General features: G+C 39.5%; 1 protein-coding gene across 5 annotated transcripts in view; it reads left to right on the top strand.

The window, feature by feature from the left end:
- Positions 1 to 13,623, top strand: part of FRY (FRY microtubule binding protein) — a 252,364-nt gene that overhangs the window by 29,021 nt on the left and 209,720 nt on the right. For 3 of the 5 annotated variants that reach the window (XM_054201901.1, XM_054201922.1, XM_054201892.1), the window contains exon 2: positions 2,899 to 3,075. The exons of 1 other annotated variant lie outside the window; for it this stretch is intronic. The gene's annotated coding sequence lies outside the window, so the exon portion shown is untranslated. The remainder of the gene's footprint in view (positions 1 to 2,898; positions 3,076 to 13,623) is intronic. One more of the 5 variants, XM_054201912.1, reaches the window with a different exon arrangement.

Below are 13,623 nucleotides of genomic sequence, written 5' to 3' on the forward strand. Positions count from 1 at the left end.
TATATGCTGGACTGAAAAGGTGATGTGTCTGCACCTGGTTGTAACGTTTGGCTGGAGGCTGCTTGATTTAGCTTGCCCCTGTTCTTTGAAGTAAAGTATGTCCATGGAAGTCAGTATTTACTGTGTTGCCTGAGAGTCTGTTATGGAAAGCACTCCCTTCCTCTCCTCCTGACCCTCCTCCTCCCCCCAAAGCAAAGGGTAATGACTTCAGGCTACCAGAAACTGGAAAGTGCAATTTATCACATGCAAAACGAGGCAATTGCTTTTAAGATGCAGTCTCTCATTACTGCACAGATGTGGTGTATGGAGGACTAAATCCACTCTGTTGTATTGATGATGATAACCTGAAGTATTCCAAGTTACTGGGATTTTCTTTGATGAGTTTAAAACTTGATAACCATTTTTGTCCAAGAATCTTGTACATCTCTCACAACATCTCGCAGACACGAACAGACTTCTCCACAGGGAGATGAGGAACTAGAGCAGTTTCAGGAACCTGTCAGATCTACTGTCTGTCACTTCTCATTTTCCAAAACCAAAAAGTGTCTAAACAACGGGGCCTTGTCTTTAAAATGCGTCTGGAGTGTAGCATACAAAAAGGTACCCAAATTTGCAGAAAGTTTGAAGGAACAGATCTGAGCCATGGCCTCCCTGTCTATCTCACTGACTTTTGATAGTTCTCTTAACGTTCAGGAAACCTGAACTCTTGCATAAACATGCAAGAAGAGAATTATCTAGACTTACAGTAGTGCTTTTTAAAGTGGGACCAGAACGACTATTGTGTTTTTATGGAAAACAGCTGCAAAGGGCTATCCAGAAGGAAGAAGGCACTGAAGAGAGAGAAATAAAAATGTGTAAACCCTTTAATAATACACAGTGAAATAGTGGGGGTGGTTCCTGTTGTTAAGGAAAGGGTGGGGAGAAGAAACAGGGTTGTTAAATACCGCCTTATGACATAGCAGAAAACAGTATGATTTGCTTATATCAACTCAGTAGATCTTTTAATTAAGTGCCCTATCAAACATTTCACGGAGCTGAACAGGTTAAGTAATGCTGTTGGAGTTGGACTGGCCTGTTTGCTGCTGTGGGTCTGGAGTATTCAGATTGAGATACACTGTTCAAGAGGCTGCTCTGACAGCACTGTGGTTGTCCAGACAGGTTGTGACTCTGTCCTTGGAGGTATTCAGTGCTTGGTTGGACAAGGCCCTGTGCAACTGCATCTCATTTTCAAGTTAGCAAACCTGTTAATGGACCTGTTGGAGCAGGTCCAGAGGAGGGCCACAGAGGTGATCAGAAGGCTGGAGCACCTCTCCTATGAAGACAGGCTGAGAGGGTTGGGGTTGTTCAGCCTGGAGAAGAGAGGGCTCTGGGGAGACCTTATTGCAGCCTTACAGTAGCTGAAGGGGGAAGGGACCCCTACAGGAAAGAGGAGGAGGGACACTCTATCAGAGAGTGTAGTGATAGGACGAGGGGTAACAGTTTTAAACTTAAAGAGGGGAGGTTTAGATTACATATTAGGAAGAAATTCCTTACTGTGAGCGTGGTGAGGCACTGGAACAGGTTGCCCAGGGAAGCTGTGGATGCTCCATCCCTGGAAGTGTTCAAGGCCAGGCTGGATGGGGCTTTGAGCAGCCTGGTCTAGTGGGAGGTGTCCCTGCCCATGGCAGGGGGCTTGGAACTGGATGAGCTTTAAGGTCCCTTTGAACTCTAACCATTCTATGATTCTGTGAAACAAGTTGTCTTACTTATGTCACAGATCTATGTAGCATCATCTCTCCCTGAGCTCACAGAGGACATTCAAACTGTCCTCATAATAACAAAAATCAAGTTGGATTTGATAATCCAGCGTTGTGGGCCTCTGGGCAGCGTCACAGGAGAGAGCCTTCTCTCTCTGAAGTGTGGTACTCACATCTGCTGCCAGTGGTTTTTAACACAGACACGGTGCAGGTGGCAGTCTTGGCTTCAGAGCCTTTGTGCACGTTGGGATCTGCTCAGAACTCTAGGCTTTTTTTCCATCGCCACCTTCTGAAACAGCGTTAAAACCTGGGATGCACTAACAGTAACATGGCATCATATGGTGAGCGTGTTGCTCAGAGGAGGAACACCAGAGGCAATTTCATGCTCCTTTGGTACCATGACGAGGGAATCCAGGACATAAACCTGATACACAGTAAGAACAGTCCTACTGTCCAAAAGCCATCTCTGTGCTAGGATTTTGGGGTCTGAGAAGATTTCAGACAGTCTAGGTGAGGAAATGTTGCAACCCTAGCTTTGTGCTGCTTCCATATAGCATAAGAGCAAATGTACATAGTCTGTCTCAAAGAATGGTCATGGGTAAATAACTTTTGTTTCTGAGCCTGCAGCTGTTAGTAGACTGAATTAAAAAACTGGCTGCCAGATGCCTGTCATTGCACCAAATAGAAATATAATGTTTCCTGTTCTAATAGGGACCTTGCAGTTATACCTGAATAGTAAAAGTAGATTCCTGCTCTCGGAGTCATTTTCCAGGGGCACCACTCTGTTGACTTCTGCTTAAGGAATTACAGCATAACTCAGTTTCTGCTGTTGCTTATAGTTTCTGACCAGAAATCTACCAAAAAAATGTCTAGTTCATATTGTCAGTGTAAAGACAAGTTGTAATTTAAAGAATGTACAACATTTGCGTATAACATTTTCCCACTTGTTTTATGTCTCTATCCAAGAGCATGGATTCCTGGTAAGAAAGTATGCAATAATTCTTTTAACAGCATCTATTATGAAATGTTTGGTAGATAAACACAATTTTTAAGGTCATGTTTTAAGACTTGGATTCTGTTTAATCTTTTGTTTAATCTGGGAGCAGTAATATATCATGTTGTCCAGGTGACTGAAGGTTAAGAGGACTGTTATTTTCCCTAGGTAGTTGTGATGGCTCACAAGGCAAAACAGTGATCTCCAGGAAGCAAGCAAGATAGCATCCAGACTGCTTGCAGTTAACCCACCTCTGCCTGAACTAGAACACTATTTATGAAAATTACATTGCAAAATTAAAGCATTAAGAGAGATCACTACTGGAAACTGTCGCTTCAGGGAAAGGTAAGACTTTGCATTAATTATCTAGTCATTACAGATTTACATGAGATTTTTCTATTAGAATAATAGTGAATTTTATGTACGATGTATTTCTTTACTGAATGTATTCTTCATTGAATATATGTGGCAACTATTATCCTTTCTTTAGTAAATAGTTAAAAGCCTTTTACATAGGTGAAAAATATAAAACATGCCTATTGGGATTTGGAAGCTCATGTATATGTAGTTCTTGCTGAAAAGGATTGCGTGCATGAATTTAAATATTTGGCAATGACAGGTTTTGGTTTCTTACAGCCTCACTTTAAATATGAATTACAAAGCTGTATTAAGACCATCACATGTGGCATGAGAGTGTGCGCGTACTTTACTACAAGTATTTATGGGCTCTCTGTCTTAATGTTAGTGAAAGCTGTCAAACCATTACCAGGAGCTAAAGAAACTGGTGGATTTTAACTAATCTGATACAGTGCAAGTGTTGAGTTAAACCCTTCCTGGGACTGAATTCCTTACAGAAAACAGTTGGCTATATTTGGTTTTGTAAATGCTGATACATGTTTGAAAACAGATGATTAAGCATTTTGCATGTGTGCTAAATAAGTGTCTCAAATATCTGCAATTGCTACCATGCATTTATATCCCAATGAACCAGGGGAAAAATAGGGAGCAACATGAGTAGAAATTCATCAGTGTCCTTCTCTTGAACAAAGCCAAACTTTTTTTTCCTACTAAAATACATTGGATGGGTTTTAACCTATCGTTATGAAGCTGTAGTTAGTCCTTCTGTCATATAAAAGTAAGATTTCTTAGAGTCAATTAATTTTGTCTTGTAATCGGCTGTAAGTCATAGCAAATTATATTGTTAGCAGTATTTTTCCTGGAGTACTGCCTTCTATAGTGCTCCCAATTTACTCCACTGAAGAGTAGTGCTTTTGCTTTTAAAGAGCAGTACTATAAAACTTCTTGAAAGGGCCACAGACTTTTCCATCTGAGTAGTTATTTTTATGTTCTTTGGTGATTGCTTAAATACATATTTTTCTCTTTCAGCTTTTCTGGATGTTGGGATGATGGTTTTCAGTACATTGGGACAATTATTATAATACCATTTATTATTCAGTGCCTATTTTATTTTGATGTAGACATTTTTTTATCCAAGACAGTGCAGATCAAAACAAGCAGAAGGATTTATTTATGCTGTAGGGCACAGAGATCTGTAAATGCGTGATATGTATTCTAGACCTATATGACCATTATGAAGATGGTGATTTTTCATTGCCTGGAGATAAGCTGTTCTGTGCAGCAGGGCTGTGTACATGCATGCTGACATGAAAAGGGCTCCATATGGCTGAGTCTATAAGTTCAATTTGACTTCTGGTAGGGCTCTAGGACACTTCTCCGCACCAGCATGTGTGATTTCAACCTGGTATACCATCAGAACATACTGAAATTCCTGTGTCAGTCACTGAAAGATGTAAGGGAGATGTCTAACCCATATAAAATAATGCAGCCACAGTAGTCTACAGCATGGTCACTAGTGCTCCAGACACAAGATTGAGCACGTATTGTTACACCACGTGAGCCAGGAGGGAATGTGTGATGACTCTGGTCTGGAAAAGTACAACTGTATGTAATTACAGGCTCTAAGCTGGGAAATGAGAACGCCGTTTCCTAGACTACCTTGCAACTGTAATTCTAGGACCTCCCATGTCCCGGTTAAGCAAACTCAGAAAATACTGGATTTGACCACTTCTGGACTAGTTTGTCCATTTTACTGTGCCTTGAAACAACTGATAATACTCATACTTCTCCTTCACAAAGCAGTTTGAGAAGATACAACCTCTCAGCAGTTAAGCTAATGGCTTCTGAGTAAAAACAGTATCTCATGGCAGCATTCACTCCAGTGAATACAAATTTGGCATATTAGCAGGTGTCTTGTAAATGTCCTTGAACTCAGAGTTGGAATTACATGAATATGCAAACATATTCATGGACTTTTATTTTCCAAAAGGGAGATGAGACCTACCGACACGATGTGCTGTTGTGAAATCTCTTAACAGTTTAGAAAAAATCCCAGGGCATGGAGGGAATGATTTAGTTCCATTTAACTAGAACAGTGTTGTTTTTTAATTATACTGGTGGCATATCAGAAAAATTAGCAGTACTAAAGTCTGATGAAAGTGGGACCTATTATCTTTCCATAGGTTCTCTCAGGTTTTGGAGGATGTTGTTGCTGTCATCAGCGAGAGAATGCTAGGGGAGATCGTATCTGTTGCTACTCATAAACATAACTGTCTTATTTCCTCTTATTTATTTTAATGCTGAACTATAAATTTATGGTCTTTATTTGATCTGATGATTTTTTAATAGTATATTTGTCACTCTCTAAATTGAACTCAGTAAGTTCTGTGCCTTTGGCTTTTGGAGCTAACAATGAAAACTGTCTGTTTAGACCCACCAAGACATGTGACAAGCTATCTGGCAGTAATCTAGGAATGCAAGTAAACGTGTTTAATTATGCACTTTGTTTACTAGATTAGAGTTTTTAAATTTTGCAAGGTGGAGGCCTCACAGGACATAAAAACTCAACCATTTAATTTTATTTTAGTGTTTCGACTTCATTTTTCAAAGTTTGAGAACCTCCATCATTTCTTTACTCAATTAATCATGAAGGTCCTAATGTTTACTTCAGTTCTGATAGCAAGCCTTGTTTATTGAGTGCCAAAGGAAAGTGCAGATCCCAGCAGCTGTAAGTTCAGAAAGTTGTTCTCCATTTCAATCTCTCTTTTTTGAAGAAACTTAAGCCTGACTGTGTGGAAGAGTCCAATTCTATAATTGCCTCAACTATATACATATATACATGGATTATAGTATTTTACAAGCTGGTGGTTGAGATATTGAAATAGTTTGGGAATGATACCATAGAATCATAGAATGTGTTGGGCTGGAAGGGAACTTTAAAGGTTATCTAGTCCAACCCCCCTGCAGTAAGCAGGGACATCTTCAACTAGATCAGGTTGCTCAGAGCCTCATCAAGCCTTGCCTTGAATGTCTCCAGGGATGAGGCCTCCACCACCTCTCTGGGCAACCTGTGCCAGTGTCTCACCACCCTCATTGTGAAGAACTTCGTCCTAACGTCTAATCTAAACCTACCCTGCTCCAGTTTAAAACCATTGCCCCTCGTCCTATCGCTACATGCCCTTGCAAACAGCCCCTCCTCAGCTTTCCTGCAGGCCCCCTTCAGGTACTGGAAGGCTGCTATAAGGTCTCCCTGGAGCCTTCTCTTCTCCAGGCTGAACAACCCCAGCTCTCTCAGCCTGTCTTCACAGGAGAGGTGCTCCAGCCCTCTGATCACCTCCGTGGCCCTCCTCTGGACCCGCTCCAACAGGTCCATGTCCTTCTTGTGCTGAAGGCTCCAGATCTGGACACAGTACTCCAGGTGGGGTCTCATGAGGGCAGAGTAGAGGGGGAAAATACAGGGGAATAAATGAGAGCTAGGTGTCCAAGAATTGAGATGAAGCATGAATAGATCAGTAGTTTAAAAAGCAAAACAAGAAGAAGAAAAAAAAAACAGAAAAGGAAGAACTAAAAATAGATTTGTTTTGTTATTTTTGGGGACTTCCGCTGATTGCATGAAAATCACTGAACTTGAAAGGTCATACTGCCAATGCTCAGTACCTTTCAAACATTTGTTTTAATCTAGTGCAGAGATTCAAATGAAGACTGACACTTGGAATTTGGGGGAGGCAATATCTTTTTTTCCTAATTAAAAATATCAATGTTCTAGCTTGAAATCTGTTGTTCTAGGGAACAGATCAGCATCATCATCATGTTGTAGCCAACAGTATTGATACTGACTTGAATAAGGTAATAACATTTTAGGGCTGATAAACATAATTTAATATTGCCTAAGAGTGGGTTTTGTTTTTCTTTTCGTGTTAAAGTACTGTAGTTCTTCATGAAAGGACTTTGTCAATATTAATCCCAGTAGAGTTCTTCAGAATCTTTATAGCTATAAGATATGTGGGTGTTCAAATAATTTGGGGTTTGCTTGTATTTGCTTGTACCTTTTTACTTCCTTAAAAAGGGGGGAGGGGGAGATGAAAAATAAAAAGTGGGAGACCTGCATCTGGTATTAAAGAAAATATTTTTCTGTTTAGGAGTGTGCATAGCATGAAAGATACCACAAAACAGACAGCAATTGTTATTAAAACAGCAAATACTTCAAAAAAAATTGCAAGATGAACAACAAAATCACAGAAAGTATACTGTTATTTCCAAAGTAAATATTTTACCAGATAGATTTTTGATACAAGGAACAAGATGTACAAGGAACAGGATGTGATACATATCCAGTACAACATTTTAAACACAATTTAAACTTCCTGGCTTTTTGCTTGCTTATATTTACATAAAGCTTAAATGCTATTTTGCTTTGATTAAAACAGATAACATTTTCCCCATGTCGGTAGCTGATTTGTACGTGTTCCTCCATATAGTAAAATAAGGGAAAAGCTTTCATTCTCCATTCCCCCCTATAGAGAAATGAGCTAAAAAGTCCAAAGATACAGATATACTACTTTTTCTCTCAGTGCCGATGTGCTATTTTGGGATATGTGCTGACCTACTTTCTATGTTTCCAGAAAGCAAGCTGAAAAATTTTAGCTCAGGTTGCAGAAAGATTTGAATTTTTTTTTCAGTGGATTTTTGTACATCCTTTCACATAGATATGCACACACACACACACACACATACACACACACACGCACGCATTGGCTAATGTGGGGGTTGATCTATAGTAGCAAATCAACATTGCCAATTTTGGTACAATTTCAACAATAATAGCAGCAGAGATCTGCTGCTAGACACCTGCCTTTAGAGAATTTGACAGGAAGATGTTTCCAATCTAGTGGTGCCGTTATTCAGAGTTACATGAAAAGATAGAGAGCATTCAGTTCCCAATTTTGAATAAATTTGATACCTAAGTAGAAACATCCAAAGTTGCTGTAAGAATCTCACTATTATATTTTTTCCCAGTTTCTTCAGCATTATCTTAGAGACTGGAAGATAAAACCCCTTTGAATCATTTAGTTTGACTCTGTGCATCTCTTTATTTAGCACTCTGACCATTAAACAACGTTCAGACCATTAGTTTGACATTCCCAATTAAAATAATGATACACAAAGCTTGGAAATTGTATGAACAAATTATGAGAGAACAAATAATGAGAGATGAAGACCTGCTCCCGCCCTCTGCTTAAGGGAGAAAAAATTCAGCTCCAGCAACACTGTGCTCACATGTGGGCTCTCCCCAGCAGAGCAGCTCTGCTGGTGGAAGAAAATCCTTTTCAGTTTATTGTGCTTCACTCACGACAAGCGTAGTGCAGAAGGTCTTGGTGTAGCATTCCTTTCATATAACCTGTATGGGCATATAAAGGTTGAGCATCTGTAAGTCTCGGTAAAAGTCTGCAGTTAGTTAAGGGGAAAAGACGACTTCCCCTATCCTCAGTTAGGGGAGATGAATTTGGCCTTGCAGAGGTACGTCTCTCTGTTAACTATAGATGGCTATTAGACTGTGGCAACTTAATGTTTGAATGTCTGCAGCCAGGTGAAAGAAATCCAGTCCCTTTTCTTTTTATATACCACAGCCAGAATAGGGGGTTTTGTTGATTTATCAGGACTAATGTACTGGGAAAGGCTGGGCAGTGTAAATGAGGCCTCAAAATATCATGAACTGGCAGGTCTGAATCTTCCTATGACTGACAGACAGCTTCTTACTTCTCTGGAAAGTGTTATGACCTACTTAAGCTAACCTGTGGATATATGTATATTTTTCTAAGGCATTTGATTTGATACTTCTTTTTTTAAAATTTACATTGTATAACAGAAAGACTACATATAGTACTTTTAAAAAATCTGTCTCTCAAATCTTCATTTATAGTTGATATTTGAGGTGAGCTGTAGCTCTGTGTGAGAGTTATGTAAAGAATCCTATAGACTCAAAGCTTTTTAGTAGTTGTTTTTTAAACATTTGGATGATGTAAAATTTTCACTTACTAAGCATCCTCTGCAGTCCTACTACTTTCCAAAGTGACCAAAATTGGTAGGATATCAGTAAATAATGAAGTTGAATCAGTATTACAGCGTGATAGTCATATGTGAACTGCCTAGTTAAGTGCTCCTGGTACAAAACACGTTTTTAATGCTGCAACATGGAAGGTAATACAAGCAGAGATTGTAGGGTTACAAATACAAAACTCTTCAGGGTAGAAACTTGAAGGAAAGCTGAGGAGAAATTTAAGAAGCTTGTTCAGCTTGGCTGTCAGTGTGATGCTAAAATATTGTGGTACTGAAGTATTGTCTCCCATGCCTTGATATTTCCACTTAACAATGAGGTATAAATAAAGGAGAGAGTTCAAAAAAGAGGCCTGTGGAATTTTTCAAGGTCTGAAGGGGAAAAAAACAACAAAACTTTTCTACTTTGAGGCCTCAAGAGTTCAGTCATGTAAATTTATGGAACAGAAATGTGCAAGATGAGTTATCACCATCTACAAATTCTTCTCAAAGCAAGGAACTTCTCAGCTTTATAATAAAGGCACCTGGAAGTTGAAGCTGAACTAGCTCCATCCAAACCCAGATTTTCTCACAAGAAGGAAATATTAACATTGAAATAGATGAGTTGTAGCATCTCCTACTAGGGAAGGAGGAATATTCCTGTCATTGTGGAACAGAGGCTCCCAAAAGCTAACTTCAACCTTGCCACTATTCAGTATAGTGAGTGGAGAGGCAGAGGTTATTCCCAGCCCTGAATCAATGGCTCTGTCCATTGGCTGTAGAAGAGGTATGGGAGACTAGGCTCCCAGGCTGAAATTAGACTTTGTGATTTAATTCCTATGAGTCTCCAATACTTTCTAAAAGCCTATCTAATTAGCAGGTAAAACTGTGCAGCCTTCTGTATACACTTGGTCCAGATGACCCTCACTTATCTCTTTTGCATGTTCCTGTGTGCTGTATTCTTTCCCGTACAAGCAGAAGTGTCCTGCTTGTTGTAGTTGAGAAACTTACCTGGGAATCTCCTTTCTGCTGAAATGTGATCTGAACTTCACCCATTTCGCCGTATACTTCCAATCTGTGTAGGAATCAAGGAGATCTCAGGTTATTTAAGTCCCCTTCAGACCCCCTATTAGTTTCCACACTCCCCAAAAATATTTATTACATTTGCATATTCTGCTGAAAGAGCTGTTTCCCTAATACTCTGCTGTTTGGAGTCAAGACTTGGAAGGATAGCCCCAAATAATTTTCTCTATCGTCTAAGAAAGATGGAAGTGATATGACCAGCGGTGTAAAGCGCCATGAATAGGTCTGATCCTTGCTATCGTACTTTTTCACTTCCATAGCTGAAAGTTGTTCTCAGATGCAGAGTCACTTTATCAGCTAAATTTATAGTGCTTACATGACAGTCGTGCTTAACTACAAAAAATGTAAGGGTTTCTAACGAAAAGAAAATCTCTAATCTAAAAGATTCCTAACGCAAAGTGATTGAAGGACTTATCTTACTGATAGGTGTCTTCCTGAAACTAATTAATTTCTATAGTATTACCACTTTTTCTTGGATGTTTGCATAATTACAGAAGTGTTCAGGAATGTATTTTTCATCTTTGTCTGTCCTAGAGACTGGTAACAACTTGACTTCCCAGAGATAAGCCAGATCATGGTATTCTATGCTATCACAGGCATTAGTTCTTCAAATTCCTCCTGAAACTAATCTGAAATGTCAGGAAATTCTAGTTTATCCGAGCTATGTGAGGATACTGCAACAGGGCTGCAGAGTCTTTGTTTGAGTATCTTTGAATCTAGATTAATTTCAGGATTATCATCCTAAATCCTAAAAGCCCTAAATGGCCCACAGTCCAGCTGAAAAACTCATTGCTCCTCAATATTTTGCCACTCATCTTTATTTGGGGGCTATAAAGCCTGGAGATGAACTTGCAAGAATGAGGAGGACGATGCACCTCCCTGGACTGTGGAAGGAATTACTGGAAGAGTTCAGTGGGAGTCTCACTACGTTTGGGGAGTGTTGCAGGATTTATCTCCCTTGGCAAGCTTTTTTCTCTCTATCTAAGCTCTTAATTGACTTTGTGTGAAACAAATTCCCCAGTTCTGAAGCCCTGTGTAGAGATAACAGTAGAAGACAGTAAGGAGTGGAAGGGTGTTTCCTGTTCTTGAGAGCACTGTTATTTGTGTTGATGAATGTTCAGAGTCAGTGGGCAAACAGGTGTCTTAAAATATGTACTTGCTACAGCGAGTGTCTGACAAACTAGGTTATTGCACAGTTTCATTTAACACTAACACTATGTTTTTCTCAGTTGTTTTCATACGTGTTACTAGTCAGAATAAGGTTGTGTCATCTTAGTTTAAAATTTAGCAGTTGCACAGCTGACACTCAGAAAATTCACTCTCCTTTCCTGTTCTGTTGTTGCAAAAGTGATCTTTATTTCTTATTTTCATTGCGTACAACAGTGTGTGTGGGTGGTGTGTGTGTATATATATATGTATTTTTGGTGTTTATCTGGTGAGCCCTGGGCCGCTGCAGCTGTGTGCAAGGGACACGCTTTCAGCAATACAATCCCTAAAGGGAGCATCTGTTAAGCACATGATCTCTTTTGTCACTTTGCCTGTATTTTATGGCACTTGCAAAGGGGACACAACTACCCTCTTCTGCTAATACTGTTTTGAATACAGCTACTGTCATTCTCGCAGATTAGCTGTTGTCAAATTAGTCTAAATTGTAGTTAACTCAGGCCAGTACATAGTCACAGAGCAGCTCAGCCAAATTCTTAAATGTTTTTCTAATTCATTCTTGTTCTGCTTGTATTAATAATAGCTGTGGCCACTGAGGGTCCCAATCTGAATAACCACAGGGAAATTGAATAATCAGTATACATCTGTACAGTCCTATTAGCCACATTTAAAATATATATAAATATACATATATGCATATATAAAATGCACAGACACACTCCCATAAATCTAACACTGGTATTAAGGCTGTATAAATTGTGTCAGGTTTGTAGCAGTGTAATACCGCATGATGTTTTTCCAGTCCTGTCCAGGAGCAATGTTTCAGACATGATTTGGATGCCCTCTTGTCATGCAGCTAGTGCTTTAAAAAGTCAGAGGAAAATAATCAGTAGAACTGGGAGCTTTTAATGTAATTGTTTAAAAAGGTGGTACTTTTTAACTAGTTAAGTTCTCATGCATCTTCAGGAAACAAGGTGGAGGAAAGAGAACCCCAAAATATCTCTGATTTCAAGTAAGTCTGTACAGGGAATCTTATTTTTCCTTTCATGTTTTGTGGGTTTTTTTTCCCCTTTTTCAGTCTTTAAGCACTTGGAATTTTTCACTTACCTTAAAGCTTGTGTTAGGGGTCAGCCCCTGCTTGTGCTTGCCAAGCAGTGCTTGCGCTCACTCGAGGCAGCACTGGGTGTTGGTTACTTGCCGTCGGCCACTGCTTCCCGTGGTTTGGGGACCCTGAGTGTCCTCACATCCTTTCTTTTTTGCTATTTTTTTACACATGCTGTCATCTTTTATCTCTGCATATGGAGGGAAAAAAAAAAAAAAAAAAAGAAAATTTACATTTAATATTCAGGTAGCTGTTCCTTTCCTTGCTTTCTGTCTTTCTTTCCATGACAGTGTAAGAGGAACTCCAGACTGTTTCTAAATCCACATTTATGAACTTGCGTAGAGAAACTTTCCCTCAGCCGCTCTCATTTTACCCAGGCAATGCTTTACTGGTGGGAAAGGGGGAGAAAAGAGGGGGACACAGAGAGAGAGAGGCTCTGTTTATTTGCAATACGGAATTCAAATTCAGGAGCACTGGCAAAGCGTGAGTAACCAGTTCATCTAATTCAGGTGCAGTTGGTGAGAGAGGTGACAGAACTCTGTACACAGAAAAATGCTTATTTTATGGAAGAAGTATCCTACTGTATTGCGGTGTTAGATGCAATAAGTGGGTCTTATTAATACTGTTCAAAATCAAAATAAGTGTTTATAATAAAACTAGAGAAGTTTAATATTGTACAATTATACGTGTACAAATCAGGCATGGGGTATTTTGTGTCTGTATCTGGAGGTTTTAAAGATACTTTACACATCCGTGCTTTATGACGCTGTAGCAATGTCATGTTGGTTCCTGTGTACCACTGAGTGCTGTAGCAGAATCTGAAACTCACGTCCTCAGGGTTGTGCCTCAGTCAGCCATTCAAAGTAGCTGGTAAGGATGTGTTCTGGTGTTTCTAGAGCTCTGGCCTCAAGTGGAAACCCTTCATTTTCTTATTGAGTGGTCTCATACTTGGGACAGTTTTATAAGTAGTTCTGAGGAAGCTGAAACACAGCCAAGGATACAGAGAGCAAACCGAGTACTTCGCTAATACTAGAGAGAGAATAAAATTAAGTCAAAGTGTATATAAATCTGTATGTTACACTTCCCATGAAAGGGGATGTGCTGAAAGCATGCCAGACAAATAACTTCAAACCTATTTCTGTGTGCCAAACATA

Source organism: Rissa tridactyla, chromosome 1 (genome assembly GCF_028500815.1).
Source record: "Rissa tridactyla isolate bRisTri1 chromosome 1, bRisTri1.patW.cur.20221130, whole genome shotgun sequence".
In the NCBI taxonomy this organism is placed as follows: Eukaryota; Metazoa; Chordata; class Aves; order Charadriiformes; family Laridae; genus Rissa; species Rissa tridactyla.